Source organism: Miscanthus floridulus, chromosome 8 (assembly GCF_019320115.1).
Source record: "Miscanthus floridulus cultivar M001 chromosome 8, ASM1932011v1, whole genome shotgun sequence".
NCBI lineage: Eukaryota > Viridiplantae > Streptophyta > Magnoliopsida > Poales > Poaceae > Miscanthus > Miscanthus floridulus.
The window spans coordinates 71,794,135-71,811,304 of record NC_089587.1 but is presented as its reverse complement, the minus strand read 5'-3'; the positions used below and the strand labels follow the sequence as shown (position 1 = coordinate 71,811,304).

The 17,170-nt window shown below is 49.7% G+C and overlaps 1 pseudogene; it reads left to right on the top strand.

Annotated features, from left to right (window-relative positions):
- Window positions 1–12,617: 12,617 nt before the first annotated feature.
- Window positions 12,618–15,474, top strand: LOC136469365 (leucine-rich repeat receptor-like serine/threonine-protein kinase BAM1; annotated as a pseudogene).
- Window positions 15,475–17,170: the final 1,696 nt, after the last annotated feature.

Here is a 17,170-nt window from a genome sequence, read left to right as displayed (position 1 = left end):
AATCTCATGGAAGTAATCCCAAACAGTAGAAACTTTCTTACCAGAGGAGGTACCATGAGTGTCAGTGGATACCTCAACTCCACCATCGCCATCGACATTGATGGGCTGGTTGCCGTCATCGAGGTCGACGCCGAACAGACCGGCTACATCATCATGTATGTCGTCGTCGTCCTCGACTTCTAGCAGGTCATCCGCGTATGGTGCCTGGTCCTCGCCGTCGTCGAGGGGATGCTGATTCTCCCCCCGCGTTGCGAGGCCGGAACCGCCCGTGGACGAGCCGGACAGCCGTGCCCGACCTCGACCTCCAGCAGCACTAGCACCGCCCCTCAACGGGCGCTTGGGTGGCCTGGCCATGTCTACTCCAGAGGAGGAAGACGCGGCGTCAGGCGCCAACCTGCACGCAAGAAGAAGAAGTTAGAAGAAGAAGTGAAGAACTGAAGAAGAAGAAGTGAGAAGAAGACGAAGAAGAAGTGAGAAGAAGAAGAACAGATGACAGATCTAGGGTTAGGGTTAGGGAAGAAGTCCAACCTATGTACCCGTAGCCCGGTGCCGGTGATGAAGAGGCCAGCCAAGCAGCGGATGAGACAGACAGACACGGATTAGAATCGACGGCGAGGTGGTGGTGGAGGAGGGACTGCCATGAACACTCACATGGTTCACCGAGAGGGGAGCGAGGGAGTGAGAGTAGAGGAAAAGGAGGGAGGAGGAGACGGCGGGGAAGCAGGGACCAGGGAGGAGCGCCGGCGCGGTCACCGCTCACCGGTGACGGGGAGGACGGACGAACGTCGACGTCGGTGGCGGTGGATCTGGATCAAGAATGGGAGAGCGGAGCGAGAGCGAGACTGCGAGAGACTGAGAGAGCCACAGCTGGGGAGTGGGGAGAGCCGGAGAGGATTAGGTTAGGGTTTGGGAGGGGGATGCGCCGCGGCCGCCGGACGGCTTATATACGACGAGGGGAGAGCCGGAGAGGGGTGCGTGGGGTGGGCCGGCGGCCTGCCTTTGTCTTCGTGGGCCGTTTCTCCGACCGGGCCGCCACCGGGCCGCATCAGCACCGTGCCGTGCCACGGGCCGGGCCGGCACGGACACGGCGGCCACCGGGCCGGGCCGGGCCAAAACAACGGGCCACGGGCCGGGCCGGCGGGCCGCGGGCTGCATGGCCAAATATAGTCTTCGTAAAGCTGTTCTCACGCTTTAGCTATTTTTGCACCCTGTTCGTTTGACTTATAAGTGGTACTTTTTCAGCTAACGAATAATATTTTTCTCTCACAACAAATTAGCTAATAGTACTTTCAGCCATGGCTTATCAGTCAAGCGAACAGGACATTGGTCGTTAACAATGATTTTTTTTAGGAGAATAAAAAGGTTTCGTGATGATTGGGTTGATCCATAGACATTTTGGATTCGAGGACAACCTCTTGGCTTGCTCTCCTGGGTTGGGTTAACTAACAAAAAAAATAATAAAAAAAGAGTTGGGGCGAGCGACGGCATTGCTCGTTTTGGGATTGGAACGGGCAGACACCAATTCCTTCAACTTCCCCCCAACCCGAACTGTGTTCGGACAGCTGTGAATGCTGGCTCAAGCCTGTTAACCCCTTCTCCCAATTCTGATGAATAGACTCTGACGACTTATTTGAGCCTGCTTCCAAACCGCTATGAAAACAATATGGTACTGCCGCGGAGTACGTAACATATATAGGTACGTGATTGTAGAGCCGCAGCCGTACAGCTAGCAGCAGATGCAGATCTATTAGCGAAAGGCCCACCAAGTCCATGCATAAGGCCCAGCCCGGCCTTGTTCTAACGTAAGCATTGGCCATAAGCAGTAGGGGTCGTCCGCAAGCCACGACTTGCCGCCTCAGACGAACCTGCTCCCCCCGTTTCGGGATTACGAGACATTTAGGCTTTTCTCGTCACGACAAAAACTACGTGTCTAAGAAAGACAAGACTACTTATACAACCGGTTCGCTTGTTGGTTTCAGTCAGATCTTATTAGCCAACCAACAGTGCTTTCCTCTCACAACAAGTCAGCACCAGTCGGACTTATCAGCCCAAAAACCAATCAGCGAACAGGCTAATAATTCAGAATGGGTGGAGTATTTTAAATTCTCTTAAATTTATGTGAAAAGATATCAATATTTATGATACCAATAAATATTAAATATTACTTGGTTCGTCATGAAACGTGTTTTCGTAATATAGTCAATTTGCATGATAACCGCTAATATTTTATTTTATAAATTTAATTAAAATTTTACATAATTTAGCTAAATACTATCTTCGTCGTGATAATTGTTGATGTGTGACTTATAATTTAAAATAGAGGGAGTAGCTAGCTAATAAGCATCTGAGTAGAGGTAGTCTCTCCGTCCCACTTGGCCTAGTATGAATTTGGACAAATGAGATGGACTCTCTGTTACTCCTCCGCATGTAAAAAGATATAATTATAGGATTTGTACAAATCAAACTAGTTTAATAACTTTGACTAAATTTATACTTCCTCCATACTAAAAATGAAGTCGTTTTGGACAACGACACGGTCTCCAAAGCATAACTTTGACTACTTATTTTTATAAAGATATTTGTCAAAAAGTGATATATGTAAATTTTTGTGAAAGTATTTTTCAAGACAAATCTATACATATGGTTTTCACATTTTTAAATTCAACAACTTAAAAGTTATTCATGATTTATATTCTCAATGTTTGACCCAAAGCCTTTTCCAAAACGACTTTATTTTTTTTTTAGTATGGAGGGAGTAGTGAATAGTACTAACATTTAAATTTCTCCAAACTAAATTTACTACGAAATTATATTTCATAGTTAATTCAAAGGTACATATTTTGTATCGCAATTATTAATATTCTAAATTTAAATTTGGTCAAACGTCAAATTATTTCGCTCTTAAAAAATGAGAATTACGTCGTTTGATGGATGGATGGAGTATTAGCGCTGATGCTGATGAATGCTGACAACTCTTGAGTTTTTTTTTTTTTGGAAACTGACAACTCTTGAGTTGACGTCGCTTGGAGGAATTCTGGAGGAATTTGGATGGTTTGAAGAAATGCTGGAGGAATTTGTGAGAGAAAAACACTGTTCCGGATGAAAAAACAAGCGGATCAAGCCGGGTTTAAGGGCACGCGAACGGGAGGAATGCTGGAGGAATTTGCTGGCTGAATCAGGAGGTTGTGCCTCGATGAGTACGTGTATCTTGCGTGCTGACCAGTGAAATGAATACCGTAATAAATAATAAATTAATTAAAATAGATTAGACAGAGAAGTGATGTTGCTTTTAAGGTAGGAGGAACTGGGAGGCAAGTACGTGACATCGCCTCAACGCGGAATCTGAAGAAGATCAGGTACGCCGTTATCCAATCCAAATGCAGAGACACAGAGTCAACGAATCCTCCTCTTACCATCCGGAATACAATACTGATCTATCCATACGTAGCCATCGTTGTTCTACCACCATATATAGAAAAGAATGTAATTATAGGCTCATCGGTGAATTTAGCTCAAGTTTGATCAAGTTTACGGTAAATAATATTAGTATTTATGTGTCCAAATAAATTTATTATGAAAATACATTCTATAACTAATAACTAATTTAACTGTACTTATTTTATATCATGAATGTTAGTACTTTTTTTATATAAATTTAGTCAAAATTTAAAGAATTGTTTTTTATTGTAGTTAGCACGGGAAGTTTCAGCCGACTTGCGTCGTCCTTGTCATACGGATACGGTGACACGGATGGATGGATGGATGGATGGATGTGCGATTACCTTTTGTTTCCACTGCAATGCAAACGAAGCGCGGTCGCAAATTGATTTCACGCGGCAGACAGGATAGTCCTGCCCAGCTCTAGGCAGAGCGACTGGATGATAGGTACAGACACTCAGACAGCCGAAACAAGCAGCCTGTAAGCTTGAAATATTCCGAGAGACACTATTACAAAATCAATTTTTGAAGACTCGAGGGGGGTACAACGACGGCAATGGTGCTAGGCCGAGGATGGTGGCAGTTGCTGCTATGCGGTTCCGACATGCATGCTTCTCTTCAATGTGTCTTAGTCTTGTCTCTCTCACTCTTAGGGCCTGTTTGGATTTCCACCCCTCATTAGAGTTTTAGAGCTAAAAAAGTAAGCAAAAATGCTCTAAACCTTTTAGAACTCTAAAGTTTAGAAAAGAGAAACCAAACAGGCTCTTACTCTCTTTCTCCGTTTTAAAGGTCGGCATACAGGGACGGCCCAAATCTAGCAAGGTCGCATGCAGATGCAATTGCGGCGGTGTTGCCTGACGCATCCCAACCCATGGCAGTGGTGCTGCCTCTGCTGTTTCCTGCAATGGGGAGAAGGAGATGATCTGCCCACTACCTTCCACGTCACCTCTTCCTCCGCCGATGCAGGTAGAGCCAAAGCGGTGGCTGGTTCGGAGGCCAGCGCAGCCACCGTGAAAGGTGAGCCGAGCCATTGAGGATTGGGTGGAATAGAGTTTGTTCAAGGCAAGGTCTCCATTTGCCACTGTGTAGATGGCCAAACAGGCGGCCCGCCCATGGCACTAACCGGTACGTCGTCGTTCAACACTACGCCCTACCCGTGTCGTGTCGTGTCAGGCCGCCATGCCCATCCCTCGGGCAGGTGTGCCCTGCCGTGCCGATGGGCACGACAGCCCATCGGGCCTACGTCGTCATCGTTGTAGCCGTTGCGACCTCATGCCGAGCTCATCTCGCCGCTGACACGCTACCGAGAGGGAGTGTTAGCGGGCCATCTACGGTGGAGACTTCAGAAGAAGCGGCCTAGGTACCACGGACTGGGAAACACATTCGCCGGCCCAACGTGCATCTGGCTGGCGCGGATTGGCTATGATTGTGCCTGCGAGCACCTTCGGGCGAAAGCCGTGTAAAAGAGACGCGAGGAGCGAGAGAGGGGATTACGATGAATCTTGTAAACATACTCTAAACTCTAAGTACTCCTCCTTCCAGCCTTTCCTTCTCGCCTGATTTCTGTGTTGTTCGTCTAATCCTTACCCAAATTGCTTCTACTTCCTGCCTATTGCTGACAATTGGTATCAGAGACACCGATTTTGGGGTTTCCACATCGATCCGCTTTTCCTCCATCGGTTGATTTGAGCAAGTGATCCGGTTGGCTCGATCTCTTTTCTAGCAGTGAGCTGCTGCTAGGAATTTGGTCGCCATAATTCCCTTCTCCGCTTGAATCAACTTGTGGTTGCGGCAGATCTGGATCCTTCCCAACCTTTAGCCCACGACCACTTCACCCGACGACAGCACCGACTGGGAATCATGAATCTGGAGACCAAAATCATCCTCGAAGAGATCAACCGCCGATTCAACGAGCATGACCAGAAGTGGGATTCACGTTTTGTGGATCAGGAAGCGCGCCTCTCTCGCCAGATTCGGGACTTCGAGCAGGCGCAGGAAGGGCGCATGGCAGCTCTGGAGAAGGTCACCGCGTCGCTCGATGAGTGACGGTCATCGATTGAAGGCCTCGTTGACGACATGAAGCTCGATATCTCGAAGTCCAAGTTGGAGGTGTCGAAGATCTCTCGCAACTCGGAGCGGGCGATTATGGAGCAACCGGCTACTACGCCGGGTATCTTCGCCGCCGCCCCGTCAGCTATCGAGCGTCCATTCATCAACGCTCCAGCTAATCTGCCCAATGGGCACTGCGTCGACAATCACCACTGGGAGAGTGGATTTGGGGTAGTTTCTACCCTGATTCATTCTCCGGTCAAGGGTATGCCATCATTCCCTAATCCTCCCTCTCTGAGATCTGTTTTCTAGTCTACTGATGATCCGGGAGTGCGTAGTGGTACCACCGGGGTGGGGCATAATGGGTTCCAACCACCAAAACTTCCTAAATTTGATTTTCTTGGTACTGAACCTCACATGTGGGTTAGGGTAGCTAAAATGCATTTCAGGCATGTTGCTAAGCGTTGGTACCTATCTGTTGAATCCTAGCTCCAGTCCGCTACTTGGCCTTTTTTTACTCGCTTGATCCTTGATCGTTTTGGCCAGGATGAGCATGAGCTTTTGCTTAGACAACTCTTCCAAATCCGTCAAACTAGTTCTGTTCAAGAGTACATAGAACAATTTGTTGCTATCGTTGATGATTTATCAGCTTATGGTGGTACCACAGACCCTCTCTACTATGCTATGAGATTTGTTGATGGTTTGAAAGATTATATTCGAGCTGTAGTGGCTTTGCATCGTCCCCAAAATTTGGATACTGCTTGCCTTCTTGCTAAATTGCAGGAGGAGGTGGCTGATCCAGCCAAGAAGAGGGACTTCCACTATGCGAAACATCCGGTGGGGCCCCGCCCGTATGCTCCGCGGGCTCTTCCACTACCTCCACCACCTCCTCGTCTTGCCCTTTCGGCTGCCGAGCTGAAGCCGGTTGTGGATGCTGGGCATGGGCCGACCTTGGATGAGCACTGGTCCGCTCTCCGCGTGACCCGGCGTGCTCAAGGCCTCTGTATGAGGTGTGGTGGCAAATGGAGTCATGATCATCAATGCCCTGCTGCCGTCCAACTACATGTCGTCCAAGAGCTGTTGGATGTTTTTCATGAAGCCACTCCTATTGAAGCTGCGGATTCAGTTCAGGAAGCGGAACCAGAGCAGTTGTTTCTCTCTTTATCAGTGGTAGCAGTAACTGGTATGGTTCAACCGCGCACTATGTGTTTTTGGGGGCTCCTTGGTGATCAGCATGTTAAAATTCTGCTTGATTCGGGTAGTTCACATACCTTTATCAGCTCAGCTGTTGCTTCAACATTTCCAACTCTGCAACAGTTATCTCCTCCCTTGTTAGTCTAGGTCGCAAATGGGTAGGTACTCACTTGTGCTTCACACATTCCTGATGCCAGTTAGTCTATCCAAGGTTGTCAGTTTTCTTCAAACTTGAAGGTTCTTCCATTGACCTCTTATGATATGATCTTGGGTTTGGATTGGTTGGAAGCCCATAGTCCGATGGCAGTCCATTGGGGTCAAAAATGGATTTAGCTCCAACATCAGGGCAATACTAGTTAGTCGGTATCCTGCCGGATTTGTCAGCTGGAGCAGTTTTGCAGTTATGCTCTCTTGATCATCAGCAGCTTTCTGATCCTCCAGCTTACCATGTCGAAGTTCAACACCTGATACAAGATTACTCCGGGTTGTTTGCTCCGCCCACTCAGTTGCCTCCTTCTCACAACTGTGATCATTCCATTCCCCTAGTGCCTGGTGCAGCTCCATTCTCTTCTCGTCCTTACCGTTTCTCCCCAGCTATCAAGGATGAGGTGGAGAAACAAGTCAAGGAGATGTTGGCCTAAGGTATTATTCAAAAGAGTACCAGCCCATTCTCTTCGGCTGTACTGTTGGTCAGAAAAAAGGACAATACATGGAGGTTTTGTGTCGATTACCGGCAGTTGAATGCTATCACAGCCAAAAGCAAATACCCAGTACCCGTTATTGATGAGGTTCTAGATGAGTTGGCTGGAGCTTGTTGGTTTTCTAAACTCGATTTGCGCTCGGGTTTCCATCAGATTCGGTTGAAGCCCGGTGAAGAGTTCAAAACCGCATTTCAAACTCATTTTGGACAGTTTGAGTTCGGAGTCATGCCGTTTGGTCTTACGGGAGCACCTGGAACATTTCAAGATGCTATGAATTCCACTTTGGCTCCTTTTCTTTGGAAATTTGTTTTGGTTTTTTCGATGATATCTTGATCTTCAGTCCATCTTATGAGGAACACCTTCACCACCTACAGTTGTTTTTTCAGCAGCTTCAAGTTCATGACTAGAAGATCAAACTGACTAAATGTGAGTTCGCCAAGCAAAGTATTGCCTATCTCGGCCATGTCATTACTCCAGCAGGGGTTACCACTGATCCTCAGAAAGTAGCGGCTGTGGTCAATTGGCGTACTCCACAGTCAGTTAAGGATTTGCGCAGTATCTTGGGTTTAGCGGGGTATTACAGAAAATTTGTCCGCAATTTTGGTGTTATTGCAAAACCGTTGACTGAGCTGCTCAAAAAGAACACCTTGTTTATCTGGACTGCGTCTCATGATCAGTCATTCCAAGCTCTCAAGCAAGCCCTGAGTTCTTCACCAGTTCTTGCTTTGCCTGATTTCTCCAAGCCATTTAGCATTGAGACAGATGCTAGTGCTAGTGGTATTGGTGTTGTTCTTACTCAGCAAGGTCATCCCTTGGCGTTTCTCAGCAAGGCCTTGGGACCCCGTTCTCGTGGCCTTAGTACTTATGAGAAGGAATACATGGCTGTGTTGATGGCAGTTCAGCAATGTCATTCTTATCTACAACATGCTAAATTCACCATTTTTACTGATCAGCAAAGCCTTGTCCAGCTTACTGACCAGCATTTGCATACGTCATGGCAGCAGAAGCTCTTTTCTAAGCTCATTGGTCTCTAGTTTCACATTGTATACAAGCCGGGTGCTGCCAACCATGTAGTTGATGCCTTGTCTCGCAAGAGCTTCCATGATTCATCATGTGCTGCTCTTTCTGTGGTTGCCCCAACTTGGATCCACGAGGTGGTGTCAGGTTATGCAGATGATCCTATCTCATTCGAGATGATAGCCAATCTCACCATTGATTCTGCAGTCGTTCCGGGTTTTTCTCTATGAGATGGTGTTCTACGCCAGGGAACACATATTTGGATTAGAGACAACAAGACACTACAACACAGAATTCTCCATGCCATCCATGCTAGTGCTCTGGGGGGGGGGGTTCACTCTAGATTTCTGGCAACCTATACTCGGTTGAAGCAGCTATTCTAGTGGCGTGGCATGAAATCAGCTACACGAGACTTCGTTCACGCTTGTATTACTTGCCAACAAGCTAAGCTAGATCAAAGTCGGTTGCCTGGTCTTCTTCAACCTTTGCCAGTACCTATCGCCGCTTGGCACACCATATCTCTAGATTTCATTGAGGGACTGCCCCGCTCGGGTAATGTTGACTGTATTCTCGTTGTGGTAGATTCCTTCACCAAGTATGGCCATTTCCTGCCCTTGCTCCATCCGTTTATAGCTCCTATGGTAGCCAAGCTCTTTCTCAACAATGTTTATCGCCTGCATGGTTTGCCCACTGCCATTATCTCTGATAGGGATCGTATTTTTACAAGTCAATCTTGGCATGAGCTATTCCATTTGGCCGATATTTCCTTACAGATGAGCTCCAGTTACCACCCGCAGTCTGATGGTCAGACTGAGCGTCTCAATCAGACCCTAGAGACCTTCTTACATTGCTTTGTCAATGCATGCCCGGCCAAATGGTCTTCTTGGATTGCTTTGGCGGAATTCTAGTACAATGCTTCTCCTCACTCTGCACTTGGTTGTTCTCCTTTTGAAGCTCTTTATGGCTATCCACCTCGTCGTTTTGGCATCTCTGTCCTGGAGGATGTGGCTATACTTGAACTGTCCTCTTGGCTTCAAGATCGTAAAGTCATGTATGATCTGATCCGTCAGCACTTAGCCCGAGCCAAACAACGTATGAAGCGTCAAGCTGACAAGAGGCGATCTGAACGCCAATTCAGTGTTGGTGATATGGTGTTTGTCAAGTTGCAACCTTATGTTCAGTCTTCGCTGGCCCCTCGAACTAATCAGAAGTTGTCTTTCAAGTTTTATGGTCCATTCCAGATCCTGGAACGCATTGGTCAGGTGGCTTATAAGTTGCTTTTGCCCAGTTCTGCTGCAATCCACTCGGTGTTTCATGTGTCCCAATTAAAAGCTGTAGTTCTCCCTCAAGCCCAGGTATCTCCTTCTCTACCAGCTGACATTGAGTTGCCTCGGGTTCCTATGGAAGTTTTGCAGCGTCAGTCATGCCTACTGCTAATGGGTCGGTGGAGCAAGGCCTCATCCTCTAGTCTGGCTGGCCGTCGGACATGGCAACTTGGGAAGATTTGCTGCAGCTACGTCAAGCATTTCCCAGAGCTCCTGCTTGGGGACAAGCAGGCTTCCAAGGACCGGGGGATGTTAGCGGCTCATCTATGGTGGAGACTTCAGAAGAAGCGACCCAGGTACCATGGACTAGGAAACGCGTTCGCCGGCCCAACGTGCGTCTGGCTGGCGCGGATTGGCTGTGACTGTGCCTGCGAGCACCTTTGGGCGAAAGCCGTGTAAAAGAGACGCGAGGAGCGAGAGAGGGGATTACAATGAATCTTGTAAACAGACTCTAAACTCTAAGTACTCCTCCTTTCGGCCTTTCCTTCTGGCCTGATTTCTGTGCTGTTCGTCTGATCCTTACCCAAATGACTTCTACTTCCTGCCTATTGCTGACAGGGAGCCCCATCTCCTACACCGGGCATGCGACACCGCACCTCCCCAGCTCTCTACACCGAGGCGTCGCACCGCCGCGCAAGAGGGAACCCAGCTCCCATGGCCGAGGCCATCGCGCCGCCGGGCGTCACGCGAGAGGAAGCAGGCGTCACACATGAGGGAACCGTTGCCGCCACGACTCGCGTGAGAGGCAACGCATCGGGCAGAGTATGCGTGCAAATTTTTGGTAGGAGACAGCGGCGGGATAAGGAAATGGTACTTAGGAGCTAGGGTTTGAGATATTTATATACTCTCTTCTCTATATCTAATGGTTCAAAAATTTTCAAGCCCATCCAACAGCTACAAAAGATCGGACAGCGTCATGCCGGCCATTAGTTGTGCTAGCACTGCGGGCCGGAGTCGCGTTCCAAACACGACCCTATGCCCTATCAGACCTGGCCCGTTTGGACATCTATGTCCCACGGCGTGCGTCAATCGCGTAAAAACGAGGACCATCACGCGCAAGGCGAGTCGACCAAGGGTGGGCCTGTAGACGCTGTTCAAGACGCTGGCCATCTCCTTCTTGACGTTGACGCTCTCTTCACGGGGATCACGCTGCTGTACGGGAGCTACCTGCAGTATGGAAGGCTGGTGCCCCTCGTCTGGGCTGGGTCGTCGTTTCCTTCTTCACCTGGTTCATTGGCATCACCATGACTGATCTGCTCCTCTTCCCGGTACGCCCCCTCAACTATGTCATCATGTGCCCAAAACCTCTTAAGGACACATGCCCTCATACATAAGCATTATGTGCCCAAAACCTCTTAAGGACACATGTGCCCAAAACTATCATTACGTGCACATTGGACTGTTTGTGCCGCAAGAATACATAAGCATATATCTATATGCATGTAACGGTGATAGATGTACAAGAGGCATATGCCCCTAAGGGCAAAAAATAAAGTTACTTCTTGCGGTCCGGGTATCCAATTTCGATGCGTCCGGGTATCCAAGGCCTAGCGAGTAGCATCTACCAGCGACGCACAGATGATTCAATGTCTATCTCTGAGATTGCAGCGAGAAGGGCTTTAAACATACTGTACAAGGTGAGCCGATTATGTAGCTATTTCAGATTCTTTTTCTAAAATCATGCTCTATATTATTACAAACTAATTTCATAATTTTGCTAGGTATAAAACAAATTTTCTAAGATTAAACTAGATTTTAGGATTTCTAATTGCATTATTTTTCATATACAAATATTTCAATAATCTTTTACAAGTTTATTTTCTATGATTTTTCGGCCGTCGCACGTGCCCAGCTGCACCACGGCATCGAGTCGCCTCCCAGCTCCGCCGTGCGCCGCGGTCGCTGACTCCCTCGCCACTGGGGCGGGTTTCTGCGGGCAGCCCCGCTGGTCCCATCGGCGCCGCATGCACAACCATGTCAACCACCAAACGTAACCAGAGTGCTGATTCCACTCGGTTGTTGTGGTAGCTTCGGCGGCGCATCGTCGCTCGCTGCTCCGGTCGGCGCGCAGTCGAATGGATGGATCTTTGCCGGCCGTGTGATGGTTGATGTCGACGTACGGTAACTACTACACTCATTCTCCATTTGTCGCAAGAGGGGACGAATAATGGCATGCCGGCGGTGCAAGTGCAATACATTATCTCGGATGCACACTTTGGTACTGCCAAATGTGCCCCGATGTTTTACCCACTGCCGCACTCACTTTGACTTACAGGCTCCTCTCCTTCCTACAATTGTGGCTTCCAAAAAAAACAATTGGCCCTCTAGGCAAGTATATAGTTCGGCCGCGCTCCTTGATCCCACGATCAACTAGCCACGTCAGCGCCAGCTCGTCCTCGGTTTGCAGCCATGCCGCCCGTCCTCCCTCTGCTCCTCGCCTTCAAGCGCGCCCTCACTATCCCACCCACGGCTGCCGCCTTCTTCGCCACTTGGGATGCTGCTGCCATCTCCCCATGTAACTTCAGTGGCATCACATGCGACCCCGTCGGTCACAGGCATCTCCATGGGCATCGCCGCCGACCCGGCCCCGTTTGATGACGTCTGCGGCCGTCTGCCTAGCCTGTTGACGTTGCTTGTACATTTCCTCGTGAACTCGGGCTTAGGCCCTACTCCGCCTAGAGGATCCATGAACAAGTTTGTCCTCGACTCTCTGCTAGAGTTTCTGTGGCCTGGGTCGTCCATCGACACTTAGACCGTCTCCAACAGAGCAGCCATCGTGTGACCCAAATGCATAATAGGTATTCCACTGTGTTTTTGCGTACTGAAAACGTTCTCCAACCGAAGACGCAGACAAGGTAGCCATTTTGCGTATGAGACGAGGCGGAAGGCAAACATGCGTCGCCTCTCCCGCAAGACGCAAATCTCTGGCGCCGGTAGTGGTGGGCCCGTCGAAGGCGTCTGGTGGAGCGGACGACGACGGCGAGCTGCTTCCGCGGACGACGATGGCGAGGTGCGCCCGCACCTGGAAGCTCCGCGCGAGGGAGGTCGCGTCCGCACTGCCGGTGGAGGCTGCCCTACTCGCCTGTCCGCGCCGCCGGTGGAGGTGCCCCTGCTCGCGGGGCGATTGTGGCGGCGGTCTCGAGGTTTGGGGCCGCCGGGTCCGCTAGAAGCGCCTTCACGAACAGGACATGGTCCACGACAGCTAGTCCAGCAGCGGGCGGTCGCAGCGGTGGCGGCCTCCGAGATTGGGACCACGCAGCGCTCGGTGTCAAGGACGACGACGACTGTTGCTGCTTCACGACGGCTGCTGCTGGACCGCAACGGCGGCCGCGGACGACGACGACGACAAGGCAGGACGATAGCTGCTGCTCCACGATGGCTGCTGCTGGACCGCGACGGCGGCCGCGAGCTGCTCCACGGCGGCGACCGCAGACGACGACGACGGTGGCGGCCGCGAGCTGCTCCACTGTTGGACCGCGGCGGGGTAGCTCGACGAGGACAGAGAGGTGGGGTGGGATTTGGGTTTAGCTGTTGGAGAAGCCACAAAATTGAGTACGCAGGGTCTTTACTGTAGGTGATGCAAACATGGAATGGGTGCTCTATTTGCCTCCCTGCTGTTGGAGATAGCCTTACGTGGGCTGCCTTGCTTGTACATTTCCTCGTGAACTTGTGGCCGGACTATGTTCTTTTTCTTTAACACAAGGCTGGACTCTGTTCTTACCTGTGATGATTACTTTCCTGCTAATATTAAAAACCAAATACACCTTCGCGTGTTTCGCACTATATATACTTGCCTGTGCCGAAACTTGTAATCGGGCATGCTTAAACCGAAAAATAGTTTGCTGAATGCCTGGATCCACAGCATAACCAACAACAGGTCCACTGCAATATATGTTCAAATTTGCACACTCGACGATTCCATCTCCAGTAGAACAGTACATGGAATCAGCCGATCACAGGCTGGGCAATAGCAATGCATGTGGTATGGGTGTTCAAGTGCTGGAGACCAACCAAAGCTTAGGTCTAGTACCCGACCCGACCCTAGTGTTGACGTGTGGCAAGTTTAGCGTTAGATTAAGGAGCGATAGTGGAGTCTGTTTGGAAAAGATATTTGCCAACGGGACAAGCTAGAAAAAGGCCAATCGCTCTCTTTCTGTTCTCTTTAAAATCCAACGTTCGTAGTCGAAAATGGGCTTTATGCTGAAAGTCCTGACACCAAGGAAGCAAACGTCTGTCCTGGCATTCCAGCCATGGCTCCTGCCTGCTCTCCACCTCCTCCTCGTTCTCTGCTTCACTGCCGAGGTGGATGTGCTCCTCGCCTTTAATTTAAGCGCGCCCTGACGATCCCGCCCGCGGCCGCCGCTTTCTTCGCCACGTGGGAAGCTGCCGCCGCCTCCCCCTGCAATCTCACTGGCGTCACATACAACCCCGTCAGCGGCGGCGTTGTCACGGCAATCTCGGTACGGGGCCTGCACATCGCTGCCACCTCAGTCCCGTTCGACGACATCTGTGGCGGGCTGCCTGCCCTCACGGCCGGGCAGCATCAGTGGGGTGGCCACGTGCACCAAGCTCCAGGATTTGACCCTTGCGTTCAACGGCTTCTACGGCGTCGTACCTGACCTCTCGCCGCTAACGGAGCTCCGTACTCTCAACATCTCTCGGAACAGTGGGGCCTTTCCGTGGGCCTCGCTCACCGCCATGCCAGGCCTCATCGTGCTCGCGCCCGGTGGCAAGTAAGGTTTTCATTTTCGGAAATTAAAATTTATTGGAGGTTACAGATAAAAAGAATAAATAGGATATATCAAAAATAATTTGTACGAAAAAGATAGATACTTTCTTAACTGCACCTATGGATAAAAAAGATATATCAAAAATATCAAGAGATTTTAGCTGAAAAAGAAAACCACGGTGGCAACCCGTTCTTTGTGCGAACAGACTCCTTCCCTGATGAGGTCACCAAGCTCACAAACCTAACCGTGCTGGACCTCTACGCAGCCAAAATCAGCGGCGTCATCCCAACTAGGATTAGCAACCTGGCCTGGTGAATCTTGAATATCTTGACCTCGCCAAAAACTTACCTCACAGGCAAGATACCACCAGAGATCACTAGGCACACTAACCTACAGCAGCTCGATATGCATAACAATTCCCTCTGTGGCCAACTTCCCACAGGGTTCGGCAAGCGCAGGAAGCTACAGTACTTCGCCGCGTCCAAGAGCAACCTAACCGGCAACCTCTCCGAGCTCCGGTCCCTAACGAAGCTCGTGTTTTTGTACCTGTCCTTCAATAACTTGTATGGGGAGGTGCCCCCAAAGTTTGGCAAATTCAAGAGGTTCAAGATTCTTAACCTGGTCGTTAACAATCTCACCGGGGAACTGGCGCAGAGCCTCGGTAGCTGGGCAAAATTCTACATCATCAATGTGTCGACAAACTCCATGTCGGGGCCGATTCCACCAAACGTGTGCAAACAAGACGCCATGCGAATTCTGATCATGATGCAAAACAACTTCTCTGGCGAGATACCCACGACCTACGCGAGCTGCAAGACACTCTTCGCATTCGCGGTCAGCAAGAACTCGCTGTCTGGTGAAGTGCCCAAGGGGTTGTGGGCCCTCCCGAACGTCACTAACATTGACCTCGAGGACAACCAGTTCACCGGCGGCATTGGCTCCGGTACTGGGAATAATGCGGCGTCGCTTAGGTTTCTTAAACTGTGTGAAAGGATAATTGATGAAATTTATTTGAACTAATTTTTTTTATCTAAGTGTGTGACAGATAGGATAGTCTAATCCAAGTGCTGGACTCCATTTCTAAGTGAGCATGCATCCTACCTGGACTGTGACATAGTAAGCCAGTTGGATGATGAGTTTGACATCATACAGTGATGGCATGAGCACAAGCTTACTTATTCAGTACTTTCTGTTCTTGCTAAAGATATTTTGACAGTGCCTGTGTCAACCATTTCTTCAACTGTGTGAAAGACCTTAGTTTTAGATAATTGATGAAATCTATTTGGACTAATTCTTTTTATCTAAATGTGTGACTAGATAGGATAGTCCAATCCAAGTGCTGGAGCAAGATGAAGTCCATGTTGATGTTGGTGGACATGTGATGATGGTGATCCAACTCCGGGACTTGGAAAAAAAGAAAGAAAGAAAATAAAAAGGATTTTAAGGCAACAGTGATATTAATAGGGCCTTTTTTGTTTTGGTGATCAAGACACTATAAAGAGTGTGATCACATTTAGGATAGATGGTCGTACTATTAAGAGGGGAGCTCTTATCAGACAACTCGATCATCTAGTGCCACTAGGTGTTGAAATACTTGCATTGCATTTTAGGCCTAGTGTACAATCGGTGAGAAGTGAATAACCATTGAAAAATATTTATGAAAATGCTAACACACTTGCACGTGATGGAGAGACACTTGGAGTGTTAGCACATTTGCAAAGGTGGTGAAAAAGGTGAAGAGAAGAAGGCAAAACTCAGCTTGGGGTGCTACCACGGGGGCACCACCACCCCTTGTCCGGTGCACCGCCACCTCTGTGGCGGTGACCGGCTGGGAGGCCGAGAGCAGCGGGTTGGCCTGGGGGCACCGCCACCCTGTCTGGTGTTACTATCACCCCTAGGGCGATGCCCACCTGGACTTGGCCGAGAGCGAGTTGAGTGGGAGCTAGCACCACCACTGACGGTGTACACCACCCCACGCGCGACGGTGCACTGCCGGTGTGTGTCCGGTGCCACCGCCCCATTCTTCCAGGAGCGAGGGAAGCCGAGCTGGTCACCGTCGCGGGCACCGTCGCCCTGAGGGTGGTGCACCGCCATAAAAATCCAGAGGTGGTATTTCGGGTGGTTGGCTGGGTGGTCACCGCCACCCTGTCCGGTGCCCCAACAGCTAGTTTTTAGTCGTTGGAAAGTGACCGTTGGGACGGGCACCGCCATGTCCGGTGCAGGCACCGCCGTGTCCGGTGCCCTCGCAGAAAGCAGCTCCAAAGGGGTAACGGCTCTATTTGCTTGTGGGCTCATAAATAGAGGTTGTGGCCGGCTTTGGCCACTCTCTTGGCACTTCTAACAACTGCATACACCCTTTGAGAGCTGAGCATACCACTCCACTCACTTGCACACTTAATTTTATCATCTTGAGTAAGATTGGAGAGCCTCTAGTGCATTACTTAGTGTTCTAGCATCTTGTGGCACTAGTTGGGTGATTTAGGTTGGTGGAGGTCTTATTACTCTTGGTGTTTGTCGACACCTAGACGCCCCGGGGATTGGTGGATCGTGGAGCGGAGGAAGGTGATTGTCTCCGGCTCTGATCATTGTGATTGTGAGGGGTTCTTGTGCCTTCCACGGCAGAGCGCCAAAGGCAACTCTAGTGGATTGCACGTGGCTTGTGGATCCTCATCTTGTGTTGGTTGTGCAGCACCCGGTTGCGGGTTTGGCGTGTGAT